Below are 27,078 nucleotides of genomic sequence, written 5' to 3' on the forward strand. Positions count from 1 at the left end.
GGGCTGGAGTGGTGTCTCTGGAGGGGGCAGGGAGTCCAGAGATCTGAGAGTGCTGGACTCATGCCAGGGCCCTGTCGTGGTCACTTTTGAACTTCCAGCGCCCGGCATTTTGCCTTGCATGTGGAAGGCACAAGATAACATCTGCGGAATGAATGCAGAAAATGTATGGATGAGGAAGCCAAGGGGCAAAAAGGTGAAGCGATATCCTCAGGGCTATACAACTCATTAATTACCCGGAGAGGGTCATGAAGCCTTCTTTCTTTTCTATCATGGGGAACATGGAGGGGAGAACATATAGCCAATCATACAGGCCCCTGAAGTCTCATATTCGCTAGGAAAGTCCCATCTTATATCTGTTTCCCCTTATAATTATAATAATGCCCACTTTCACTTTCAGACTGTCTATTCTCCCTGTTATGAGGGACAGTGGAGGGAAGGGCTCTGTGTTTCCCTGACTCCGTCTACTTCCCCACCCCTCATTTCTCTTAACTTGTCAGATAGGCAATTAAAATGTCATTCCATTCTCTATTCACTGAAAGCCTCACTTAAACTCTCCTCATCCCAAAGGCAACCTTCCCCCAGCAAAACCCGTGAAAGCTGAGGTCGGCCATCACGGGTGCTCTCGCCGCCTGCATAAGGAGTGATGTGGTTCCCCGCTGCCTACCTGCCTCCACTGCTATCACCAGCGAGGAGGGGCCGAGGGCACTGCCTTTGCCAGCTCTGGGCCGGAGCAGCTGCCCTCCACCCCGGCTGACTAGCATCTAGCCTTCCTGTGCCGCAGGGGCACCTAGGCCCGTCAATGGAGGGAGAGGGACACATTCACCACAGCTCCTGGTGGGCCCGGCAGCCTCTCCAGAGAAGGACAGGCAGGCGAGACGAGAGCTGGGGTTCTGCGGTCCATCCACCTAGAGAAATGTCGGACTGAGGCAGAGAGGCTCAGGAAAAAAGAGAAACATTCTCCCCGCAGGCAAGCACACCAGACCAGCGGGCAGCCTCAGAGACGAGCATTTTCAGATGTGTTCAGGTTCATGTAGTTTGACTGTTGGGTTGAGGGATAGGCTTGGTCCTCCCGCTGGTCCTCAGATGTTCACAGACGGCCAGGAGGAGAAAAAGACCATTAACACCTCAGCAAAGTAAGCAAGTACACACGTCTATGGGATCCTTCAAGGCCTGGCTCCACAGGTGCCTCTCCCACAGCCTTTCCTGGGCTCACCCGAACCCTCTGTGCCCATCCTCTCTGCACAGGCAGATGACAGAAGACTCGCTTGTGTGCAGCTCCTGAGGCCTGCTGTGGTTGCTCCCAAAGCATCACGTGGGGTGGGGTGCTTTCCCACTGGAAGAGCACCCACCTTCCATCAGGGCAGGAACGCTTCGCTTCCTGGTCCCACAGGGAGTGGGCCCTGGGCTCTGCACACAGCCATACTCAACTGGTACTTGCCAACCACACAGCTGGGAGTGGGATCTTAGAACCCAGGGTTAGCAGGTCCGACCCTGCTGGGCCTGGGCCCTGAGGCTCCCTTGGCCGCAGATGAAGACGGCCTGGGGTCTCACTTGCTCTCCCCCAGCCCTGCCTGCGCCTGTGGACCCCCGGCCTGCAGAGCTCCCAGGCCTGGCTCTTAGAGCAGGACAAAGCCGGTCTCCTGGCTTCTACCCCAGGCTGGCCGACACCTGGTTTCCCCAAAGGAGGAACCCAGGACTGCTTTGGCCATCTCACTCCCTCCTGGAGAGCCCTGGGTGTGACACGTCACGAGCTCTTTGAGATCAGGAACCTGACCCTCTGTTTCTTCTGAATTCCCCTCTCCCTCTCAGCCCTCACTTCCTCACCTAGGCCAGGCGCTCTACTCTGTCAGGAATACCCCAGAAATCATCCTTCTGGGAGCTGGTCTCAGCAACTGTTTGGTTGGAAAGGCCTAGAAAACCCACTGTCCCCACAATGGGGGTGCCTGCTGGTATACCAGCCCCAGCACAACCTGGACAGAGTGGGCTCTCAACATCACTTTGCGGACGTGCACTCACGTCTTCACTGTCGCCCTCTGGCTGCCCTGCAGCCTGGCACACAGAAGGCATGTGGTAAATGCCTGTGAGTGAAGGGACACGTGCCTACTGGGGGTCAGGTTCTGTGCTGGGCACACTGCTCACTCTGTCGGTGCAAGGGCCCTGCGAGGCACATGTGATCGTCCCATTGAATGGATGAGCAAGCAGAGGCTCAGACAGGCTAAGTGGCTTCTCCAAGGCCACTCAGCAAATGTCCGGCCAGAGTTCAGCCTTAATCCTTCCTGTCTTTAAAGACTGTGGTCTTTCCACTCGCATTTCAGCGACTCAGTCAACACCGATGCTCTGTGTTCAGCATTTGGCAGGGGGCGGATTCAAAGCTGATTGAGAAATATCCCTGACTCTCAGGCAGTTCATACTGAAAGGGGCAGACAGTCCCTTCACAACCACCTGTGATGAAAGACAGACACGGCAAGGCCTGCCCAAGACGCTAAACCTACGTGCGCAGGCTGCAGGCAGAGGGGGACGCGCATTCTGACTGGAGCAGAGAAAGGCATCTGGGAAGATGTGGTGCTGGGTTGGGCCACTAAGGACAGACAGGCTTCGGGCCAGGGACGGAGGCTGAAGAAGCTTTCGGGATGGACTTGAAGCAGCCCCCTGGTGGGAAGATGCGGCTGAAGTGGGGGCTTTCCTTAAGTACCACGATGCAGGTCATTGGGTGGCCACTTCCACGAGCCTGGCAGAGCAGGAAGAAGGGCTGGTGGGCCTCCACTCCAGGATGGTTTAGATCTCTCAGGGAGAGCTTTAGCACTGACAGGCGTGGGAGGGGAAGGCCCTGCTGGTGTGAGAGGTGGGAGTGGGGACCAGCATCTGCATGCCCTCCCTCCTCAAATGTGGTCTGGGAGATTCAGCCAACCTCCTGGCCTCAATCAGCAGGAGCCCGGGGGAGAGCAGATAAGCGAGGTCTGAAGGCTGAACTCCGGCCACGGGGCTGCAGACTTATTATTTTTCCCACACACTTGATTGACAGGACACATGGGGCCACGGGGAATGGGCTTCACTGGGCCTCTTCTGATTCCGGGAAGAGGAGGGAAATGACAGACCTGGGGTCCTTTGACAGCCCCTCCCCCAGGGCTGTGGCCTGGGGGTGGAGAGGGCAGCGGGGGAGGCTGCTCTCTCCCAGCCCTCTCTTTTGCCTCCTTGTAGCCTTTTGCTTTTTCTCCCTTCAGGGTCAGCACGGTTCAGGGAGGAAACACTTGGCAAAGCTGTTGGGAAAGCCTCTGGCACATAAGCCCCCGTGCTTTCTAGGGCTGGGGCAGGGTGGGAGTGAGTGTCCGTGTCTCTCTCGAGGCAACTTCTGGGATCACAAACGTCAACCCACCGTGAGCCATTAACACACTGTGAGACCCTTGCTGGAACTTAGTTTCCATTTCCGTAAAATGGATGCCTTGAAGCTGCCTCCATGGCAGCCCTTGAACGATGCCATCTTCCTCTTCCCAAGGTGTGTGAACAGTTAGTGTTCTTCAAGATTTGTTTATTATAATTTTCTGCTCCTACATTGTGATTTGAACAGTCCCAGTGTGTCACGGGCATTAGACTAGAAACTTGATTAAGAAAGTCAGTAGATGCCCTCGAAGCACAGGAAACTCGTGCTTATTGAGCTTCTACTCCACGTCAGGCCCTGTGTTGATTGTCTTATATAATTTTCACATCAGCTCTTGGAAGAGACTATTATCAGCCCTGTTTCCCCCAATTTGGCAGAATTTCTTAAATTTCTTAAAGTCCTGCAGTGGCTTCCCAGAACTTGGATGAAATCCAGACTCCTCCCATCCCACCTTTCCAGCTCATGCCACCTTCCGATGTAGCCAGTCCTCTGATGGACAGAACATGCTACTCCTACTGGCTCAGCCACGGCCGACAGTACTTCCGCAGCCCCATTCATTTACTTCCACTTTTCCTCAGGCCCAGATCAAGTCCTGCTTCTCCCCCAAAGAAGGGCAAGGACCAGGGGAGGCAAGTGGGGTGCCCAGGGAACAGAATTTAAGGAGGTCCTCTCTCCCAGGTGCCAGTCCTGCACTTGCACCACCCTGAGAGTGAGGCCTCCTTAAATTTGCCCAGTGTGCCTCACTTGCCCCACCCTGGTCCCAGCCCTGCCCCAATGTCCCTGAGCCCAGCCCAAAGGACCTGCCAGTCCTCTGATGCTCCCACAGCACTCCCTTGTGGGTCCTGACACTGGATTGTGCCATGAGGGCGAGATTTGATTCCTTGCATGAGTGCCCATCGCTGCAGGACAGGGACCACTTTTCCTCTGTCCCCATCCCGAAACCAACAGAGTGCAAGGCTTTCACACCTCCAACCTTCAAGCCGCTCCCCCTCTGCACTCTTCTACCCTCTGCCCCATCTGCCTAGGGACTCCAATTCATCTTATAATCTATACAAAAAGGATGGTTTATCTTTGCAGTGAAATATTACATAGCCACCAAAAACGACGTTTCCACATGGGTGTAGGGAAAGACTTTCCAGCTATGACTGAAAATCCAGAGGCTACAAGAGACAGATGAATTTTACTATATAAAAAATTTTAAATTATATGGCAAACACCATACGTAAAATCAAAGGTAAATGATAAACTAGGAGAAAATATTTGCCATATAGATCATAGATAAAGGTTTAATATCACTAGTATATTTAAAAAACTGTTAAGAATTGAGGGACAAATAACCAAAACCCCAATAGAAAAGTGGGCAATAGAAAAATGGGCAAAAGGATGGATTACTTCAAAAGGAATATAAAAATTAGCCTTAAATATGTGAAAAAATATTCAACCTCACCACAATAAGATAAATGCAAATTAAAACTACACTGAGATACCATTTCATACTCATGAGATTGGCAAAAGTTTCAAAACTTGACAATACCTTCTTTGGCAAGGTTATGAAGAAACAGGCAGGAATGCAAACTGGTACAATGCCATGGAGGGGTATCTGGAAATATCTTACAAAACTCCATGCACATTTGCTCTTTAATCCAGTAATCCCATTCCTAGAAATTTACCCTGAAGATACACTTCCACGCATATAAGACACACGCATAAGCTTTGCAGCATTATTTATAATCATTTTCTGGTCATGCATAGGAGAGTGGTTGGATAAACTATGGTATGCATACACAGAGTACTATGCAGCTATAAAAAACAATGAGGAAGACCTCTATGAATGGTATGTTTTCCAGGAGACTGAATGCATAAAGCAAAGTATTTAAAAAGCATATATAATATGCTATATTTTATGTAAAAAAAGAGGGGAAAAATTTAAAACATATATAAAAATGTGCTAGTTTTTACAAAAAGCAATAGAAGTGTAAGCATCAAACGATTAAGTTGGTTACTACAAGAGGGGGACGGGATAGAAGGAACACAGGAGAGAGTGTTCTCTTAGTATACCTTTTTGTATAGTTCTGACTTTTGAAAGTATGTTACTATTTAACCTAGGGAATTCCCTGGTGGTCCAGTGGTTAGCACTCCATGCTTCCACTGCCGGGCGCACAGGTTCAATCCCTGATCAGGGAGTGAAGATACTGCATGCTGCACAGCACAGCCTCAAAAAAAAGAAAAAAAAAACCTCAACCCATTAAAAAATAAAATTAAATCAATAAGAATGGGAAGGAAAAATCCCTAAAATTGAAAGAAAACTGATAAAAAAATGAACCTAACTGTATTTCAAATAAATATTATAACCACATTGAAGAGCAGGAAAAGAAAAAAGGAAAGAAGGACTAATCCAAGTTACTTATGAACACAGCAAAGGCGGGTTAAAGTGAGGGAAGAAGGTTTGCTGATTGTAGCGGTGTGGGTGAAGCAATTCCGACACTATTTTAGATGTAATATAGGATTAAGCAAATGAGTGAATGCGTTGGTTTGGGGAACCTGGGTTTTCACTGTGAAAGAAAGGCATAAATATGGTATGGGGGAGGACAAGAAGCAACCCTGTGGAGGTGGATTGGATTTGGAAGTACCGGTGTGGACTCATAATCTCTCACGTATGAATATGTAAACGTATATGCATGTTTATGTGCACGTGTGTATACATATATATGTATTATGAAAGTTATGTATATGTGTTTATACATACATGTAGTTCCTAGTTCTGGCCCTTGAAGGGGCCAAGAAGCAAAGACACTCAGCAGCACTGAGCATACCCAGAGCCCAGATCTTGGGCTCTAATACCATTCCCCACTAAAAGGAAGCGGGGTCTCTCAGAGAAATGACTGATTTCCAGCCTAGCACCAGGCAAGTACAAGACGAGCCTGGAACCTCTTGTTATGCCAGGAAGTAAGAAAGTGCTCCATAACAGGGATGGTGGCGTATCAAAATATCACGGGAGTTACCTTAGAGGGGCTGCTATGGGTCAACTCTGGGGCAATTTAATCGCCAAAATAATTGAGTACATTGAGAAATAATAAACTCTTGGAAAAACAGAAATTCATGAGATGGACAAATAAATACATTTTATTGCTTACAATAGTAAATGTATACTGCTTACAATACAGATAAATTCTGCTGCTACAGTAGAATGCCAAGGGCCAATTGGTAAATAGGGAGGTAATGCTGGAGCTGGAAAAGCATCGATTTGCAGCAACCGTCCTGTTAACAATTGGATCAGGCAAGAGTCATCGACGGGTACTACACCTCGGGGGAAATCAATGAAGAGCAGTGTACTTAAAAGTGTCTCCCCATAGGCTGCATACTAGTTATAAGGGAGAAAAAACACAATCCTCATATAGTGGAGAAATTGGCAATACCTTGACTGAGAGATCAAGATTAAATCACCAGTGAGGACCAGCGAGTGCCTCCTGATGTGACTGCCTGAGAAGAACCCAAGGTTGTCCAGGCAGGATTCTGCCAAGAATGTATAACCTGAATCTAATGACAAGGAAACATCAGACAAACCCCCAATGAGGAACATTTAATGAAAAATAAGGGGGCATTTGTATTCTTTCCAAATCTCAAAGTCCTAAAAGACAAAGAAAGGCTGTGAAAATGTCTCAGATTAAAGAAGGCCAAAGAGACGTAACAACTACATTCAACACCCGGCCCTAGACGGGATCCTCAGTGGAGACGGATATGCCATAAAGAACATCCAAAGGTTAACTGATGAAATTGGAACACACCACGTAGAGTGGTAATTAGATAAAAGTATGCATTAACGCTACATGCGTTGATCAACTAATACTATGCTTATACCGGGGAATATGCCTATTCTTAGGAAACACATACTGAAGTATTTAGGGGTAACACCCTCAAGTGGTTCAGACAAAATGTGTGTGTGTGTGTGTGTGTGTGTGTGTGAGAGAGAGAGAGAGAGAGAGAGAGAGAGAGAGAGAGAGAGAGAATGATAGGTAGAAAGAGACGGCACAGATGATAAAGGAAATGGGGTAAAATTTTAACAATAGATGATTCTAGAATATAAAAATGTAAGGGTCTTCTTTGTATTGTTTTTATTTTTTGCAGTTTTTCTTTAATCTGCAATTATTTCCAAATAAAACAATTTTAAATGTATGTTCCATTTGAATGACGTTCCCTTCTCTGCAGGTGCAGACCCTCCTCTGCCAGGAGACCCCGGGCAGGCGGCCAGGCCAAGGGGCAGTTCAGAAATCAAGCCATCTGGGTTCAGTGTGGCCTTGAGCCAGTGCTTTTCCTCTCTATCTGCGCTCCTCCTCTGCAGGGCCATACCCACCTCCTGGGTTGTTAGACAGTTGAAACAGGTTATGCTGGCGGGCCATGCAAAAGGCAGGATCACCGTGAGCTCTGCCAGGAGCAGAGCTGAGAGCTGCCTGCAGCTCTGAGAGCCATAGTGCCCTCCCGCAGGACTGCGACGCTGGACAGGCACTGTCCCGGGCTAGCCTCTGGCGGACTGAGCCTCTGTATTCTTGCTCCGACCCTGACCCTCACTTTTCTTCGGCTGGCATCTCCTCTGGGGCCCGCTCCTGGTGGCTCTCTTGGCACCTTGCTGGAGCCCCTTCTGGTGAGGGATCAGATGGCATTTCAGTGTGCATTCAGCATGGCCCCAGATTTCCTCTCCCAGAGGAACCCGCTGTGACAGTATAGTTCTGGTGAAAAGAATGGTGGTCCCTGGAGAATAGGCTGAGGACTTTCTTGGAGGCCCTGAAATGGGCCCTAAGACCAGGTCTGCCCTGACAAGGATGCTGGGCCTCCTCCTTTGCCCCCGGCCTGCCACGTGGGCAGAGGCGCTGTGCTGCTGTCCCCAGTTGCCCCTCCAGGCTCACTCTGCACCTCTCACTTGTCTCTGTCCCCGGAGGCTGACCACACAGACCAGAGCAATGGCCCCTTGCCCTCTGCCCTCCGTCCTGTTGGCTCAGCCAATGGAGGCCCCGGAGGAGCCTGCAGGGAGGGAGAGAGAGAGGTTGGGTGTTAATGCCTTGTCCCTCTGTCTTCCGGGGCACCTCAGGTCACAGCCCAGGCAAGGTGGTCCCCAGCACAGCACCCCCGCTCCCTCTGCTTTCAGCAGCCTCCCTCCCCTTGCCCCTTCAGCCCCAGAGGTGTAACCGCTGCACTCCCCGTGTCATGTGGGTTCTCTACGTCCTGTGCTGTCCTTTGGTCTCAACTCTCTTCAAATTGCTCACTTTGAGTCTGCCACCTGCTTCCCGCCAGTCCCTGCCTCGTGCAGACACCTGTGGAGGGAGGTCAGGCCCTCCCCCATAGACATGTCAGGTGTGTGTCTGCCCTTGAGGCCCCATTACCACGCTCAGTGAGGGGACCCACCACGAAGCCATTCACGTTGCAGAACAAAAGCAAGGGCTGCCACTTCAGCCTTCTTCTGAGGCTCACGGCTTCCCGTTCCAACTCTATTTCATTTTTTCATAAGTTACTGCTAACTGAGAAGCAGTATAAGAAGGGAATTAAAAGAGAGAAAAGTTGGTGGAGGAATGCCTTTTTTGTTTGTCTGTTTGGTTAAACCTTTTGTTATTAATTCTTTAGGAGCCTGATTCAACTACAGGAACGTGCGGCAGAAGCCGTTCTTCAAAATTAGTTCCGAGAGACACGCAGGCTCTTTATCATTCATTCTCTTAAAATCCAAATATTAGCTAATGCCTCTTGCGCCGTCAGAGCGGGCGACTCCGCTGATGCATTGTCCTGCCTGAAAGTGAAGAAGGCCTTTCATGCCGAGGCCTCTGTCAAGTCCCTCTGGTCTCCTGCTCACACCGTGACAAACCCTGATGTGCTGTGTTGGAGACACTTGAGGGCCCAGGACAAAGGCCCAGGGCTGGGTGCGCAAGGCTGCCCCTTCCTCGGCCCTACCCAGCACTAGAGCCCCCCATCCCCTTGGAGCCCAGGGTGGCCTCGAGCAGACCAGAAAGGCCCCTCCTGGTCCCAAGCGTGTGGTTTCCCATATCCAGGGCCAGAACTGATGTTGAAGGAGGTGAGGGGAGTGATGACTCGGGGGCCCTGAGGCTTAGCATTCGAACTGCTTTGCATGTTTCCTTGGATTCCCCACTGTAGCCTTCATCTCTGGAAGGAGCACCACAATGCAAAGGAATTCATTTAATCTTCCAGGAACAAACAAATCTGGATTTCGGCACTCTGAGCTCTAGAGTCACTGAGAGGTAACATGGTGGTGTTTATAATCAGGCCCGGAGGAATACCGTGAGGTTCTTAGCTCAGTGGAGGCTCATCGTCCTTGAGGACTGTGGGTGGGACCAGAGCCCCCAGCTGATAAGAGTTGGCTAAGCAGGGTCTGTGCCTGGTGGCCTGGGTTGCAAAGTAGATGAATACAGGTCCCTCAGGGGTTCTCCTAGCCGGCTGGGAGTGAGGGAGACTGCACAGGCCCAGTGCAGGGGCTGCAAAGTGTCAGAGAAGGCAGAGATTCCTGTACACTCAGTGAACCAAGGAGGGCTTCCTGGAGGAGCTGGGCTTTGACAGATGGTTAAGCAGTGGAAAGGAGAGAGGAGAGGAAAGGGCAAGGAGAACTGTGAGTGAAAAGCTCAGAGGTGGGGGTGGGAGTGAGATGGGGTGGGAAATGGTCAGAGGTAAGGCTGGAAGGACCTTGCCTTCAAGCAAAAGTATGAATTCTTTCTTTCTTCCTTTTGTTTCCTTGAGCAATCCAAAATTCACTATTAATCTCCCAAGACCTATCTTGTTGATAAATGTTGATTTCCCCTGCACACCTGTTCATATTTCTGATGGAAATGTATTATAAAATCACTCCATTCTGCTGGTGATTACCATGGTAATCAGGAACGCCCACCGACAGGCCAGCACTCCTCTGAAAACAAGATTCTGCAGATACAGGCTTTCATTTCACTTACGATGTGCTTGGGGAGAGAGGGAGTGAAGCAGGAGTGGGGCAGGGTGTAGGGGGATGGTCTCCTTCTCTGCAGGAGTCTTGGCAGACAGCATGGCCCCCAGGGCCTGGGAGGGCTCTCCAGGAAGATGGGGGAATGGACCAGACAGAGGCCAAGTCCCTGGGGGCAAGTCCTGCATCCCTTGGTGCTCTACAGTGTGTGTGCAGCTGGGGACAGCTTTGCAGGATCCCAAGCCAGGAGAGGATCTGAGCTACCAGGTGCCCAAGATCAGGAACCTTGGCTAGAATTTCATTCAGTGTCCCACCTCTGCCACAGGAACCACCTTTAGGTCTCCTGGAACATTGCAAAGATACCGTCATCATCACTATTATTATGATTATTTCTCCCTATCACAGGATCATAGCTTACGGCTTGGTAGAAAGCCCCAGATGTTTGAACTGTATTATTTAGTCCTGATGTGGTCTATTTTAAATTTTCAAGACCTCCAACCAGACTGCTGGGCTTTAAATCCCAGCTCCACCACTGGCTGGCTGTGTGACCCTGGGCAAGTTACTGAAACTCTTTGCTCCTTCTCACCTGTAAAAGGCAGATAATCCAAGTTTCTCATGCATAAGATTGTTGTGAGGGTTGAGTTCATACACGTAGCATCGTTATAATACGCCTGTCTTAGAGTAAGCGCTCAAAAACGCCTGGGATATCGCAGAGCCTCCCCTCTCAGCGGACAGGGGACAGGGAAGACTGAGACTGCAGCTAGTATCCTGGACTTTGCACAAACATCGCCTCACCTCCTTCTCCTGACACCCCCGTGTAACCCTCTCTGAACAGTAGACAGGCTGGAACCCCAAAGCCCCATCTGCGTGGTGACAGTGGTGGATCTGGGCTGGAGCCCAGGACCCCTGCCTCCTTGCCCACAGCTCTTTCATTTTCCTTCCCAAAGATGTTGCTTTTCTGGCCTCTGGCTGTTCACCCCCAAACTAGGACCCAGTCATCCCCTTACTCTGACTGCAGTCCTGGGAAGCTAAGGCCTAGTGAACATAGGATGCTGGAACAGTCACATCCTAAAAGTCTACATCCTAAAACATCTACAGCTCTCAGTCACTCCTGTAATTGCCCATACATGTCAGATGTTGCCTAATGAAAAACTACCACCATAATCATACCAGTAGTTGCATACATCGCTCTCACTGTTCTAGGCTCTACACTACCTTCTCCGTTTAATATAATAATATGTGTCGTCAATGGAATTATTTTACATTGCGCCAGACATCATATAAGACAAATCAGCCCAGGAGATGCGGGCTCTGCCTTATAGAACTCGCCCCCAGCAGCAGCTCACAGGCCATTATTCGGGGCCCTGCAAACTCTGTGCTGTGATAAGGAAACTCCACCAATTTGATCCTTTATCTGGCTGCAGGTTGAGGAAAGATATTATTTCAATCAAGATAATGATTCTATTTCTTGGACGGAAATGAGGTTTTTTTTTATTGCCTCGTGGGTGTGACACCAAGATCCGTCTTGGGGCTTGAACAGGTCACGCACAAGTTAGAGGGTTTTCTTGCGACCCGAGAGAGAATGTAAACACAATGGAGAGCGGAAAAGAGGAAAACATACACGCCAGGCCTATGAGATGACAAAGTAAGTTCTACTTGGACATTTATAGGCATTAGACAAAACCAGTGGAACCAAAATTCGGAAGATAAGTGCGCAGTGTGAGCCCGATAGGCTGCATTTCAAGCGAGGTAAATGGCCTATAAAGGTAATAATGATAACGAAGCATAAACCAGACGCAGCTACGACAGCAGCTTAAAAGTCTCCTAAACCTGCCCGTCACGTAGAGTAGACTTCCTTCGTAACTTTGCTGACAGACTGCTCTTTCAACACCTCCCAGGACAGGGAGCTCACCAGCAAAGGAGCCCACGCCGTCGCTGACCAGCTCCTATGTTGAGAAAGTATCTCCAAATTACACAGTGAAGTCATTTCATAAAAGGAAACCGCAGTGAGAATTCACAAGGTGCTGACAATGCAGTGGATCTAAACACACTTTGGAAACAATACACCTTTCAGTGAGCTATCAAACGATACGCAAATGACATTAGATGATAAATGCAGTGAGACGGCAATGGTTTGAATCAGTGAATTTCGTGAAATTTTAAATTATTTAAAATATTTGGAAATTTCAAGGACTGTAGCACAGCATCTCAAGCTCTTTTATAGGTGATTTGCTTTAATGACGAAATAATAAGAATTTGCAATTCTTATATCAATTGTTTATATAGTCACTCTAAGGAGTTTGGAAATGTTTATAAAGGTTTTATGCCTTTTGAACATTCCACTGAGAGCTGACTTGGTGAACTGCTCTCTCTCCAAATAAAAGGTACATTTCAGCTCAACCTGTTCTGGAAAAGACTCAGTCTTACTGATTGATTCTTGAGGACCAAGTAGGTGGTGCCTTACTGTACTGCAATCAGACTCACCAAAACTTTGAAATCTAAACCACACCATTGTCAATATGTGTAGACTATCATCGGCAAGTAACCCCAAATCTGGGTAATATTGGTTGTCACCAGGGGAGGAGCTGGACTGCTTGCAGACAGAGGTGGGAAGGAGATTTTTCACAGTACACTTTTTGGTACTGTTGCATGTAGGGCCATGGAACCGTATTACCTATTAAGAATAAAATTATACTTTTGAAAAGCACATAGTTATTTCAGTGAAGACAGACTTTGACACCATTGATTTCTGTTTTAATGTCTATACTCTTAAAATGCAATGAAAATTACTGCCAGGTTAGGTGAAAACTACATTTGGCTGTCTTCACAGCAGTGATGCTCATGGCAGGGTAGTGAATGTGACCAATGCCCCACTCGGACCCTTTTTCCTGCTGGGCACCCAGCCAAGGAGAGACCTGCCTTGACACATCTTTGCTCAGCTCCTCCTTCCTGACCCTGCTTCCCTCTCCCTTACAAGCTTTCCCTAGTGCTCTCTTCTGCTACATCATGTGCACCTGAATCCTTGTCTCAGGCTCTGCTTCTAGGGAACCCAACCTAAATCAGTCACCAATGGCTCCAAGTGCAGCCCTCCTGCATCTTTCCAGAGGATTATCCCTGGTGATAGAAGCACACATGAGCCTTTGTCTTTGAGGGCAGAACCATAACCATTTTCCTGCCCAGTCAAAACCACCAGTCTGATATCATACATCCCATGAAAGGCTGCACAGCAAAACGGTGACCATCCAAAACAGAGTTCCCACAGCCAGACCCGGTGGGGCCGCACAGCACTCTCCTTCCCCAGGACGAACGAGAAGGGGGCAGGGGCAGACCCAGAAGGCCTGCTCCCTAATCAGACATCTAGTGACGTGCAGTGGCAAGTCAGTGTGAACATCAGCTCTACCAGCTGAGCAAACTCGAACAAAATATTTAACTACTGCGAGCTTCGGTTTCCTCATCTGCAAAACGGCACTACCTGACGGAGGCTTGGTGAGGCTCAGATGAGGCAATACAGTCAAGCGTGCTGCAAACAGCAAGGCTACATAAATACTGGATGTTGTTCTTGACATTTAGAACAAGCAAGCTTCTCCTGCTTGCTTGGAACGAATAATTAATTAACCTTTGTTAAATAAATAAACCCCAGCTGCTCCTCATACTGGGCATAGTACCTCGAGCTCCCTGTGTGAAAAGCAGCTCCAGGGAAAAGCAAGTGGACGTGGGGAGCACTGTCCTGGTGGCTGTCCACCTGGAGCTTAGGGTATGTCTCCACCGCTGATCTCAAGATCCTTGGTTGCAGCTATCTGGAGAAGGCTGTATCTCTCCCTGTCTCTCTCTCTCTCTTTCTCTCACTGAGATACAAGGAGTACGCCCAATGTGAATTTCCTGTTATCTATCCAGTGTATATATTAATCTCAAATACAACCTCAAACTTGTTGAAAAATCCATATGGCCATTTTCACATAATGAGTCATAAACTGGCAGAAACTTAATTTTACTTACATAGATGAGGGACACTTTACTCCATCGTGATTCTTTGTGGAATTCATGAAGCCATTTCAAGCCCTGTACCATCTGGCCCTGCCCAGTGTCACCAGTGTTTCCTCCCTTCCCTCATTAGACCCATGTCTATGACATCCTCCATGTGAGCCATTGGGTGTTCCCATCCTGGCACCTGTGCCTTGTTCTCTTCCCCCTGGAACAGCCTCCCTCCTCCATCAGCCCAGCTCGCGTCTCTTTCCCCAGGAAGCCTTCCCTAACCACTCTCACCACCAGCATTTCTGCCTGTGCAATCCGGGCCAGAGCAGGACGTATGCCCTCTCATAAAGTTCTCTCATGGTCTCATGTGCAGATGTCTTCTCTTCCCACACTGGACTGACAGCTCCTCCAAAACAGAGCCTGGACCTGATGCTTCTTTTGTAGTGCCAGGTGCCTGGTGAATTCATAATATTCTCCGATTGAGTCATGGATTGGGTCATAGGATTGCTCTTAGTTTAACACACTGTTAAATGGCCTATATGAGAATCTACTGTTCTAAATAAGGTCACCCTAGCAGCAAACCTGGAACTGTACAAACTGTCTGTGGCCCCAGTGTTAAAAAAAAAGTGCACATCCTCCTCATACCAGAGGAGTCCTGCTTTCCTCACACACCAGTCAACCACAAGGGAGCGACTCTCTTTAGTGAGCCAGTGGGTACATCCTCCACTCAGAGGGCAGAGCCAGGGTTCAAACCATGCACCTTCACAGCCTTACACCTCTGGGTCCAGCCCCACCCAGCCAGAGGCACCTTCCAGAAGAACCAAAAGCCCGACTCCATCAAGGTCATGCTCCCTGCCCCAAACAGGGAAACCCACCCACTCCCAGGAACATTGTCAAACCACAGACCTAAGAAAGCAAAATTCAGACTCACAAGCAACGACGCCTTCTTCTTAAATTTCAGGCCAGCAGTTTTTCTGCAAACCTGCTCATTTCCTGCAAAGAGAAGAAAGGGATGGAGAAACATATTAGCATCTGCTCTGGGTATCCTTCAGCTGTTTCGTGGCCGACCTCTGGCTTCTGCACCTTCTCTGCATTCTCACTCCCAGCAGCACTCTCCCCTCCCGAGAACAACGTGTGCTTGCTGCGGGGGCGTCCCTGGCAAGATCCCCCCTCCTGCGGCCACGGGTTCAGCCCACGTCGCCTCCCTCCCCCTCCCCGGCGCCATGCCAGTCTCAGATTGACCACTGCCTCCAATTCCCTGAAGGCGCTGGGCTTCTTCCCACTCCGGAGTGAGGCCTCCTCTTCTGTAGCATGGGGTTGCCTAGCAACCCCGCTCGCCAGCTCAGAAGGCCCTCCTAAATTGGACCTCACAGCACAGGGCATCTCCTTGTACAGCTGCTTGAATCTTAACAATCTGGTTCTGAATAATAACACAATGGTAATTGCATGCATGGGCCCCAAACTACATTTAAATAATGTTCAAGAGCTGACACAAACCAACAGAGGCCAGAAAATGCATTTCAGAGGTCGACTGTAAGGCCAGGCAGGACATTCGGTGAGGGAGGGAGTTGACACCAAAGACTTGAGTTAATGACAATGCCAACCTGAACTGTGAGTTCTCCTGCCTTTCTGCCTGAGCATGCCATCACTTTAATGTGTTTTAGGTGAGTCTGGGATCTGTAGAGCCAATTAATGTCCACAGGTAGTGATGCTTCAAGACAGGACGCCCCTTAGCTCGGCAGCAGCGTATTGAGATTTCTGGAGGGGGTGGGGGTGGTGAGGATACAGGACGAGAAGGGAGAACCGTGCCTGAGTGATTTCCCTTGGCTTTTACAATCGTGGCTAAATACATTTTAGGAGGTAAGAGAAAGAACCTACCAAGCAAGAGTGCAAAGCACTTGCTACCTCAGCGAGAGACAAATTCAACATGACTGATGTGTTTCAGGATAAGAAGTGAAGGCGAAGAGGCCTTGCCACTGGCTAGCACGCAGACTGAAGCAGCTTAGGCCACGTGCACACAGAGTCTAGCCTTCAATCTGTGTCCCTGGCAGAGGGTAATGAAGAGCTCTGCTCAAGGCAGGAGTCCTCACATGCGGGGAGCGGCAAGCTGGCAATCTGCTCCTCGTGGAGTGATAGCAGCGAGGGCCAGCTGATCACCCCTGATAATTTGAAAGGCTGAAGCACCTTTTTTTAAAAGCTCAAAATCGTCCTGCAAGGGACTTGAACAGATATTCACACACCCATGTTCATAGCAGCATTCCTCACAGTAGGCAGGAGATGGGAGCAACCCAAGTGTCCACGGGATGAATAGGTAAACAAAATGTGGTCTATGCATGTGATGGAATGTTATTCAGCCTTAAAAAGGAAGGAGATTCTGACATATCCTGCAACATGGATGAACCTGAGGACATTACGCTAAGTGAAATAAGCCAGCCAGAAAAGGACAAATGCTGTATGATTCCACTTATATGGGTATCTAGGGTAGTCAGATTCATGGAGACAGAAAGTAGAATAGAGAGGTTACTGGGAGCTGGGGAGAGGGGCGGGAATGGGGAGTTCATGTTTAATTTTGGGAAGATGAAAAAGTTCTAGAGATGGATGGTGGCAATGGTTGTGCAACAACGTGAATACACTTAATGCCACTAACCTGTACACTTAAAAATGGTTAACATGGTAAATGTTATGTTATGTATACTTTACCACAATTTTTAAAAAATCCTCCTGCAGTAACAGTACAACATACACAGCATTTCTCTACAAGACTTTTGTCCACTTCATCTTGGAAGTCAAAATAGCCTGTGTTGTTCACAAGCTCAGACAGGGAGACTGTCACCAGGACTCAAGGGCAAACTAGGCAGTGTGACTCTGGGCCAGGGAACCCATGGCTTGTAAGCATGGTGTTCCTGCAACGTAGTCACAGATGGAGGTGTCTGAGCATAAGGAACAGGGTCTTCTTGTGACCACTTCCTGGAGTCCAAATACCATCACCTCCCAGAGTGGGGCCTCCTTCCACCCAGGAGTCCCAACCCCTATGCCCCGTGCCTGCTTCCTCCCCGAGGCACGTGGACTCATTCTTATCCTTGCTCCCTGACTAGAAAGCCCTTTCCTGGGGCCTCCACCTGACCTAATCCTACTCTTTCTAGTGGATCTACGTCAAATTCCACCTCCTCCAACCAGCCTTCCAGAACCTCCCACCTCTGCTTTCTCCGAACGTCACACAGCAGAATCAAGTACTTGCTTGGGAACTATCCTATCCTGTCAGGAAGGTTTGTCTCTCCCCCCAAATCTCCGAAAGGAGCCTTGGACAGAGATTGTCACGAACATTTTTTGTCTGCCACGGGCTCTGAGCACACGGTGGGCTGTTCCCTGGAGGCTCTGGGAAGGACAACAGGCCTTGCCTCCTTTGTCAGGAAATCCGGCCACAGCTCCCCTGCCTAGGCTACATAGCACGTCTGCTGGCTGCACAGCCCTCGAGCTAAATATTCCAGGCGGGCGTGCAAGTCCCTCCAGCCACTTAGAGGTGTAACTCGATGTGTGCAACAAACAATTGAGCATGTACAGACTTTATTAATTTGGAAAGGTCATTAGAGCCAACAGCTTCCCCAAGTTGAGAGTGAATGAATAGCACAGATAAGTTTTTTCAGTGTCCTGATTTTTTTCTTGGAACGTGCTCTAAGCCTCAAAAAATAATGGTATAAGGGAAAAAAGGGGGGGAAAAAATCCAGGCTTGAGAGACAAAGGGAGTTGACAGGAGCTCTTGGACAAGCCTCTTTCCCTCTCTGAGCCTTAGTCTTCTCATCTGCAAGTTGAGGGAGTGATTGCTAAGGTCACTTTAAACTTAAAAAGTAAGTAAATAGGGCTTCCCTGGTGGCGCAGTGGTTGAGAGTGCGCCTGCCGATGCGGGGGACACGGGTTCGTGCCCCGGTCTGGGAAGATCCCACATGCCGCGGAGCGGCTGAGCCCGTGAGCCGTGGCCGTTGAGCCTGCGCGTCCGGAGCCTGTGCTCCGCAACGGGAGAGGCCACAACAGTGAGAGGCCCGCCTACCGAAAAAAAAAAAAAAGTAAGTAAATAAAATTATGATTCTAGGTGAGAATGTGAAGTTAGCAAATTTACAAGCTAATAGTTACCCACCCCACACCCCATCATCCTCCCAGGTGTTGGGTACCACTTCACCTCTGGAGAGATAAGTTTCCAGTTCATGGCCCCTCAGCCAGGAAAAGGTCCTTAATGATTTCAGGTGCCTTCCCAGACCCTGACCTGGGGGGTCTCAAACCCAACAATCTGGCTGCCTTGCTCTCATTAAGGAACACTCCAGACTAATGACTTGTTTTCTTGAATCTCCAGGAATGGCTGGAAATGGGCCAAAGGGCATCACCCCGACTCCGTCTCCACAGCCCTTGGCTCCAGGACCAGCCGGTGCTATCTGTCAAGGGCCAGGCCTCTGCACGGCACACGCTCGTGGTTCTCCCCAAGGAGAGAAGGAAGCAGCGGTCAAGGAGCAGAGGGTTCTGGCTCCAGCCTGATGACACAGGGAGAAACAGTTGGCCCTTGACCAGGCTGTGCAATCCGACATCCCTCCCTTTCTCCATCCTCATGCCCTCTTCTCTCCTCCCTGAGTGTACAGACACCGGGAATGTGGGAGGCCCACATCTGTCTGCAAATGTGTGGCCACAAACACCCATGCCCTTTGCTCTGATTGCTCTTAGCTTTCAGTAGCAATAGGAAGACTAACTGAATCGGAACTGTATGACCAACAGCCTAACACTCATATTAACTAATATTAGCATTAATATTAGTTAATATTAGCTAACATTTGCGTGACGCTTTTTTTTTTTTTTGGTACGCGGGCCTCTCAACTGTTGTGGCCTCTTCCGCTGCGGAGCACAGGCTCCGGACGCGCAGGCTCAGCGGCCATGGCTCACGGGCCCAGCCGCTCCGCGGCATGTGGGATCTTCCCGGACCCGGGCACGAACCCGTGTCCCCCGCATCGGCAGGCGGACTCTCAACCACTGCGCCACCAGGGAAGCCCTGCGTGACGCTTTATAATTTAAAAAAATATGTTCCCACAACCTGTCAGGCAGGTGGGATAGATTTAACCCATTTAGTGAGCATCTGCAGTATCCCAGGGTCTTTGCTACCTGCTGGGGATGCACACATGGAAAGGTGTGGTTCCTGCCTGCAAACTCCCTCCAGGCCGGTTTATAGTCAGGAAGATGGCGGCATAGAGAAGCTGAGTGATGTTCTCAGAAGCATCCAACTTTCAAGCATCCCTGCTCAAACCAAGTCCTCAGACTCAGAACCTTTTCCAGCTGTTCCTGTGAGGTCTGTGAGTTTCGTAGAAAATTTAGCCTGTATGACGTCAACCAGAAGGGCCCAGCCAGAGGGTAGCATGGTTTGGGGACTGTGAAAGTCTATGCCCAGAATGAAACAGTGCCTGCGGATTAGGCCATGTTTGGTCCTGGAAACCCCAGAGGGACAGGTCCTGGGCTGGGAGCAGGTCAGAGCCTGCTGCACACGTGACCTTGGCCCCTTGTGGTCTTTCTGCTCATCGATAAAGACCCCTCTTCTCATCAGCCACCTTTGTAGAGACGCTGCCTTGAGAACTGACGCAAATTCATGAAATCTTTTTCTTTATTTTTTTAATCTGCACTAACCTCTCTCTTCTAGGAACTGCCACAGCAGTTACAATCAACATGTTATACAAAATTGGTATTGTTCTTTTCAGGGTCTCTAACGGCTTTTTGAAAAAAATTAAATGCCCATGCTGGAGGAACCCGACAAATCCCTCACTTTACAGCCAGGGCACCCAAGTCCAGCGAGGACTCGCCTCAAGTCGTACCAAAGACAAGCAGAACCGGAACGTGGGTCCCAGACTCCCAGCCCGGGGCCTGAACACACTCACCCTACAGTGGTGGGAGGGGAGGTTCAGGCTGTGCCCTGCTTACCTTGGCCCCCACAGAAGCTGTCAGCAAGCATGAGTGGCTAGAAGGAAGGCTGTCTGATGCTGGATGGTGGCAGGCAGATTACAGCCTCCCCCCACCGCACACCCACCCCTGCGCCCCCAGGAATGATACTGAAGGGACCGGCTGTGCCTCAGAGGGAGGGGCAGAGGCCATGAGAGGTGCCCTCAGGGGACAGTGAGGTCATGGTCTCTGCTGCAGGGTCTTGCAGCTCCCAGGAGGCCATAATGCCTTGTGGGTTAGATCCAGACTGCCCCTGCCATTGACCAGCCGTGTGACCTTGGACAAATGACTTAACTTCTCTCTGCTTTAGATTTTCACCAGCAAAACGGGCAGAATAACGGCATTGACCTCCTATCTCCCAGGGTTGAAGCAGGGATGAAATGAGAACATGGAGAGAGACACCTGGCACAGGGCCCAGCACCTGTATGTTCTCAGGTGAGGGCGGCAAGACCAGTCTCCCTGGGAGGTCAGCTCCATGGGGGGATGCTGACAGCTGTGCTCACTGCTAAGTCCCCAGCGCCTAGCGCTCGCAAGAGCGGCTCAGGAATGAGAGTTGACTGCGCTCCCGTGAAAAGTGCTGCCCAGCACCTAGTGAGGAGAGGCCTGCAGTGATGAGCCGTTACTGAGGGTGGGTCAGCTGAGGGTCTGTGGTGACAGGGAGGCAGTGGCTTCTCTTCCCAGGATCCTTCAGAGGCTGCGTTGCATAGGTTGCAGTTTGGTTTTTCCGCTGATATTAAAATCAACCAACCCGAGGTCAAAAAATGGCACAGACACTTTGGAAGACAGTTTGTCTAGTCTTTACGGGACTAGACATGCTCTTACCATAGGGTCCAGCAAGCGCACTTAGGTATTTACCGAAGGGAGCTGAAAACTATGTCTGCACAAAAATCCGCACACAGATGTCGATGGCAACTTTATTCATAACTGCCAAGCATGGGAGCCACCAAGACGTCCTTCAGTAGGTGAATGGACAAATAAACAAATAACTAAATATGCACACGATGGAATATTATTCAGTGCTGAAAAGAAATGAGCTGTCAAGTCATGAAGACATGGAGCAATCTTATACGTGTATCACTAAGTGAAAGAAGCCAATCTGGGAAGGCTACATACTGTATGATTCCAACTGTATGATCTTCTGGAAGAGGCCAAACTATGGAGATAGAAAGAAGATCAGTGGTTGCCAAGGGTCAATGGAGAGGGAGGGATGAACAGGCAGAGCACAGAGGATTTTGGGGGCAGGGAAACTATTCTGTATGATACTGTAATGGTAGATACATGGCTTTACACATTTGTCAAAACCCATAAAACTGTACAACACAAAGAATGAACTCTAACGTAAACTATGGACTTTAGTTAATACTGATATATCAATAGATTAACAGATGCACACTACCATATATAAAACAGATAAACAACAAGGATTTACTGTACAGCACAGGGAACTATATTCAATACCTCGTAATGAACTATAATGGAACAGAATTGAAAAAAAAGTATATAGATATATACATATATGTATGTATAACCGAATCACTTTTCTGTATACCTGAAACTAACACAATGTTGTAAATCTACTAGATTTCAATAAAAAAATAATGTATCAGTTCATCGATTATAACAAATGCACCACACTAATGCAAGATATTAATAATAGGAGACACTCGGAGGGAGGGGAAGGAGAGGAGATATATGGGAACTCTCGGTACTTTCTGCTCAATTTCTCTATAAACCTGAAAGTGCTCTTAAAAATAGTCTATTAATTAAAAACAACAACTGACCCCAAAACACAGCACTCAGGGCCAGTTAGTACCCGGGCCATCACTGAGCCCCGCTGGGCGGCCACGTCCCATGCGGGGGACTTGGAGGAAGGTCCAGAGACCAGCATGATCCTTCCAACTTGAAGCACAACTGCATCCGACCAAAATGTTAGAGACCGTGTGGGAAAGCCAAGTGGGGAGGCCAGCACGACCCCCAGCTGGTGAGGCAAACAGCCGTGCACCCCAGCAACCGGAACACCTCTGGCTACCGGGCAGTGACTCAGCCATAACTCATCCTTCCCCAGCACATGGCCTGTGCCAGGCTCACCGCCACTGCCTTCCGGAGGGGGGTCAGAAAGAGACCCAGCCCATGCCCGCAAGCCAGACTCCACCCAGCCTTTTTCTGTTCCTTCCACCCCCAACACCAGATATAGCAGGTGCTCAATAAACATTTATTGAATTAGTGATTAATTGTATGCCTCTTTATTTACCCACTAAAGGAAAGAATCTGCTTGTAAGCCTCCCTAACCCCCAGCAAAGTATTTGCTAAACAGAACGAACAGCAGCACCGCCAAGCCTTGGGGGAGAACTTGTGTTTGGTCCTGAGGCCACTTTCCCAGCCATGCGAGCACATGTCAGAGGGCTCCCAGCCCTCAGACACACCCATACACGATGTGCTGCTCGGCCCTGAGACCCCACCCAGCAGAATGGACATTCTACCCCACCCCGCTGGAAGGCTGAGAGACGTGTGTGTGTGTGTGTGTGTGTGTGTGTGTGTGTGTCTGTGTGTGTGTGTGTGTGTGTGTGTGTAGTCATTGCCAAGCAGACTGAAGAGCAGTAGGGTGGCCCTCAGCCCCAGGGGCATCTTCGGGAAATCCATGAACTGACGTCCAGGTCATCACACCTAGCCCGGCAGGGCACCAGGCCAGTTTCCAGTTTGGTCTGCTTTGACTGAGAGAGAAGGAGAGAGAGAGAGAAGGAGAGAGAGAGAGAGAGAGAGACAGAGAGAGAGAGAGAGAGCAAGAGTGTTTGTCACTGGAGAACAGTGTCTTCCAAGGCAACCAAATCTTCTTCATTGCTTTGGGGGTGATGGCCCCTTGGAGGTCTGAATTTCTGTCACCTTGGCCTAGAATCTTAAAATAGCCTGAGAAGGAGAAAGGGCTGAGCCCAAAGCCAAAGCCAAAGCTGGGGCCTGGGCCTGGGAGTGGGGAGCAGAAGAGCCCGTCCAAGGAACAAAGGCCTAATCTCTCTGCTCAGGCTGCCCAGCACAGGCCCAAGTGCTCAGTCACACACGTTTTATTTTCTCTGGCCTCAGGGAAGTATTCCTGGGCTGAGCAAATCTGAGCACGGGCTCCAGCAGATATTGGCCTGGAGGAGCTGAGGGGGAGGGTAATGGCTGCCCAGACCCCCGCCCCCCCCAGCTGCCCCCTGGCCGAACCACCAGGGTAGGAAGGGGGAGGGCGCCCACTGCGGGGGTCCTTCCCACTGCTCTCTGGCTGGTGAGACGGGATGGTTAATGCTCACTAGAACATGGATGGGCACAGGGGGGTGACAAAGAATATTCGGGGTTGTAATATTGAATAACAGTTCAAATCTGGGGGAAGAAAGGTTTCTTTCCATAACATAAAGCCTTCATGTCTCCAGGGCTCATGGAGGAAGCATCTCAGTGGCAGCGGCGTTCGTCCCCTGCAAGGGCAAGGGGAGGAAGGGGGTCTCATGGGTTTAACAAGAAGGTTCTCTGTGCCTGATTTCATTGGCTGATGGTGTTTGGGGAGACGGGCGCTGCCGACGTTGCCGGCTTGGCTCTGCTGCCCAGTGGGGCTGGGATTTTCAGGCTGGTGTGGGCACGTGTTGGGAGGGGAAACCAGAGGGCGCTGGGAGGGAGGCTGGCAATGGTGGCATTCGGAGCTCCAGACGGTGAAAACAGGAGGCAGGCCTGCTCTGCCTTCAGTGATGACAGGGCTCCCCTTGGCGGCTTTTCCTGCCTGTGTGGGTCTTGCCCTTGTCCTATTCCTGGTGCCCTGAGTCCTATCACTCCCACTCCTCCCTTTATCTAAACCTGCTTTCCAGAAAGTTCTAGCTCACCTGGTGTCCAGTGTGACGGGAATCATTAGTGCTAGGCTTTCTTTCTCTCAGAGATAAGTGTTTCCAGCCCCCTCTCAGGTGGAAGGAAAAAAAACTGGTCCCCTGGGAAAGGGATTTATTTTGCTTTTTATTTTTAAACTCCACTGTTTACTCAGCAACCCAATGATGTGGAAGACAAATCTGCGAGTGACATACAAGTAAGTAAGACCCGGGCAGTGTGGATGGTGTAAAGGGTGTTTGGAAAGGGGACGGGCGACCCCACAGCAGAAGGGGAGCGCCCGGCCAAGGCTGCCTCCGAAGCTGTCCCCTGTGGCCCCTGCCCCTTCTCTCCCTGGGACTGTATCACTCCCCTCAATGTGGATACTACCTTTCATTGTCCAAACAAGGCCACTTTTGAGAGTGAAAGGGGAACTGATGATAGTTACCTGGGGACCTCAGTCATAACGTGGCTGCCCCAGGCCAACCAGGATGTGTCCCTCCAGCAGTGTCACCCAATCTTTGGCGCCTGGGAGAATCCAGTCGGAGCTCTTCCCTGGAACTTCCATCATGTGAGTTAGGAAAGAGCTGTCTGCCTCAATCACCCAGCTTCCCCTCCAGAAATGATCCTGAGAGAGGCCACCAGGCATACCAGGGCCCACCGGAAGCACTACTTGCATCCGTGTGAAGTATAGAACCCGTCCTGGCTGCCCTGCGCACCTTCAGGGCTCACCCTCTCATTTCCCGCCAGCTCCCCCCGGCTGTCACCTCTTGTAAGAAGTTTGCCTGGCTGCTCCGCCTCCCTCTGCATTTTGTGTATCACGCATCCTAGTCCCTCACGCACGTCGCCATCTCCCCCACCAGCTCATCAACTCTGGAGGGAGGTGCCATGGTGTGTCATTCATCTTTGGACCCACCCATCCCTACTCCTCCCTGCCCCCTGCCCCCACCCCAGTGCCTTGCTTACAGGAAGTCTCTGATCTAAACTTGTTGGAAATAACTGAGTTGAACTGAACTCCTGCAATTTTCCCTCTAGCACTGGGGACTCAGGGACAGAATCCAGTGTGCTATATAGCCCTTCGGAAGTCCATTGATTCTCCCGCATCAGATTTTTAGGACAAATACTCCCGAATCTCTACGCCCATTGCAGGAGCTTTACTGGTGAAATTTGTGCAATCATGCAGGGTGGTGATTGTTAGGTGGGAGTGTCTGAAATAAAATCCAGAAAGGGTCTCCAGAAGAACTCCATTTTTATAGCTTGGGGAACGTGTGGTTTGGTCAGTGAACCTTGGTGAGAACCTCCCTTCAGCACCTAAAATTATCCCATATCTTGGAAAGATGAGAAGGCAGTCAAGACTAAGTGCAGGAGGGTGGTACATGCAGTAAACTCAGGGGGTAATCAGGGAGGGCTTCCTGGAGGCAGCAGACAGTAAGTAGAGACGAAGGATGGGGAGGATATGGAGAGTAGGGACAAAGGACCATCTAGAAAGGGACACTCTTAGCAGAGATGCAGAGGTGGGAGTGGTCTAGCCTAATCAGGGCGGTGAGTGAGCAGGAGTGGCTGGAGCAGTAGACATGTGCAGAGAAGCAGGAGATGCAGCCGTGAGGGCAGATAAAGAACCCAAATGCCAGCTGCCTCTGGGCTTGAGACTCAGGTGTGGAATCACCCTGCTCCCTGTTGTCTGGGGAAGAATGGGGAGCAGTGCAGGCTGGACTAGAACTTATTGCTCCAGTCGCCGGGTAACATCTGGGAGGGAGCAGAGGGACTGGCCCAGGCTGAAGCCATCCCCAACTTCTTCCCTGCTTCTCCTTGGCTTCTCCCAATTCTGCAGCTCTGGGAAACCTAGCCAATTAAGCATCTGTGGCCCCAAAGTGTAATCTCGCTCTGCATACCAGCCTGTGATTCAGAGCGAGGGTGGGGTGGGGGCAGAGGGAGTGTCCAGGAGCTGAAGCCCACCGCAAACGAGCTATGGTAGAAGCCCTCTTAGCTGAGATGATTAGTCAGTGAATTGAGACATTTTAACACCTACTGTATGTTGGTACATTCATTCACCAAACTTTGGATGTAAAGCCAAGACCTTTCTTTACCTTCACATCTCCTGGATGTAATTGTCCCTACTGTCTTTCGGGCATAAATCACACTCATATGACACTACAATTTCTAGTTATGGTTTTTTAAAATGGAATGAGAAATTAAATACACTGGCAAAATAATCTGAGTGCAAAAGTCTCCCTTGATTTTGTGAATATTTCCCCAAACTTTCCCAGTTGTTTCACCCACATCTAACTCAACAGCATGTTTTTAAATGGACTAGTTTTTTTTGAGTCTTTCCAAAGCTTCACCTGAGTTTTCACTGAAACAATTTTTTCTTCTTCTTTCTCTTTTTTTGGCAATAGGATTTAATTGGTTTGCACAATAATTAAATTTCATAATTACAACAGCAAGTTCCACTGGCATAAACAGGTTTGGGAAGTGAGCCAGCTGCCTCTAAGAAAGCATTCGGCTCAGCTGGTGGGAGAAGACATGGTGGACGTGTTGGACAGCCACCTTCCTGCCCCACGTGTTCCTCCAGCTGTGGGCATCCGTCAGAGGGGATGGAGAGGGCTGGTGAGTTTGGCAAGCTGGTTAACTGAGGCATAGAGAGCGTCTAGTGCTCCCCTTATCAGGACTCAGGTTAAGGACAATTCTCCAGGGACTAAGGACCTGGTGCTGCCCCACCCCACCTTGGTCCTCACCTGGTTCCCTTCCTCCCACCTCCACGCCTGTGCTGAGTGGGCCCCACCCCTCCAGATGCTTCTCCCCTCTTCCCCTCCCACACCCCAAATCTCCTCCCATTGCAGCTGTCCAGGAAGGATCTGGCAAACTAAAGCTTCTGCTTTAGTGACAGGCAATGGCCGAAAGTACCCCCTCCCAGTGGTCATGGGAATTTCTTACACAGAGGAGAGTTTCTAATGATGTAATTTCCAGGATCTGTGGTAGGTTGGCTGGGAGATATGTGGAGTCAGGGGACTGTCTA

The 27,078-nt window shown here is 49.9% G+C and overlaps 1 protein-coding gene across 1 annotated transcript in view; it reads right to left on the reverse strand.

Moving 5' to 3' along the window:
• ZBTB7C (zinc finger and BTB domain containing 7C) overlaps window positions 1-27,078 on the reverse strand; it is a 379,507-nt gene that overhangs the window by 126,542 nt on the left and 225,887 nt on the right. The window contains exon 3 of the mRNA XM_030867882.2: window positions 15,208-15,269. The gene's annotated coding sequence lies outside the window, so the exon portion shown is untranslated. The remainder of the gene's footprint in view (window positions 1-15,207; window positions 15,270-27,078) is intronic.

This window comes from Globicephala melas, chromosome 13 (assembly GCF_963455315.2).
Source record: "Globicephala melas chromosome 13, mGloMel1.2, whole genome shotgun sequence".
Taxonomy (NCBI): domain Eukaryota; kingdom Metazoa; phylum Chordata; class Mammalia; order Artiodactyla; family Delphinidae; genus Globicephala; species Globicephala melas.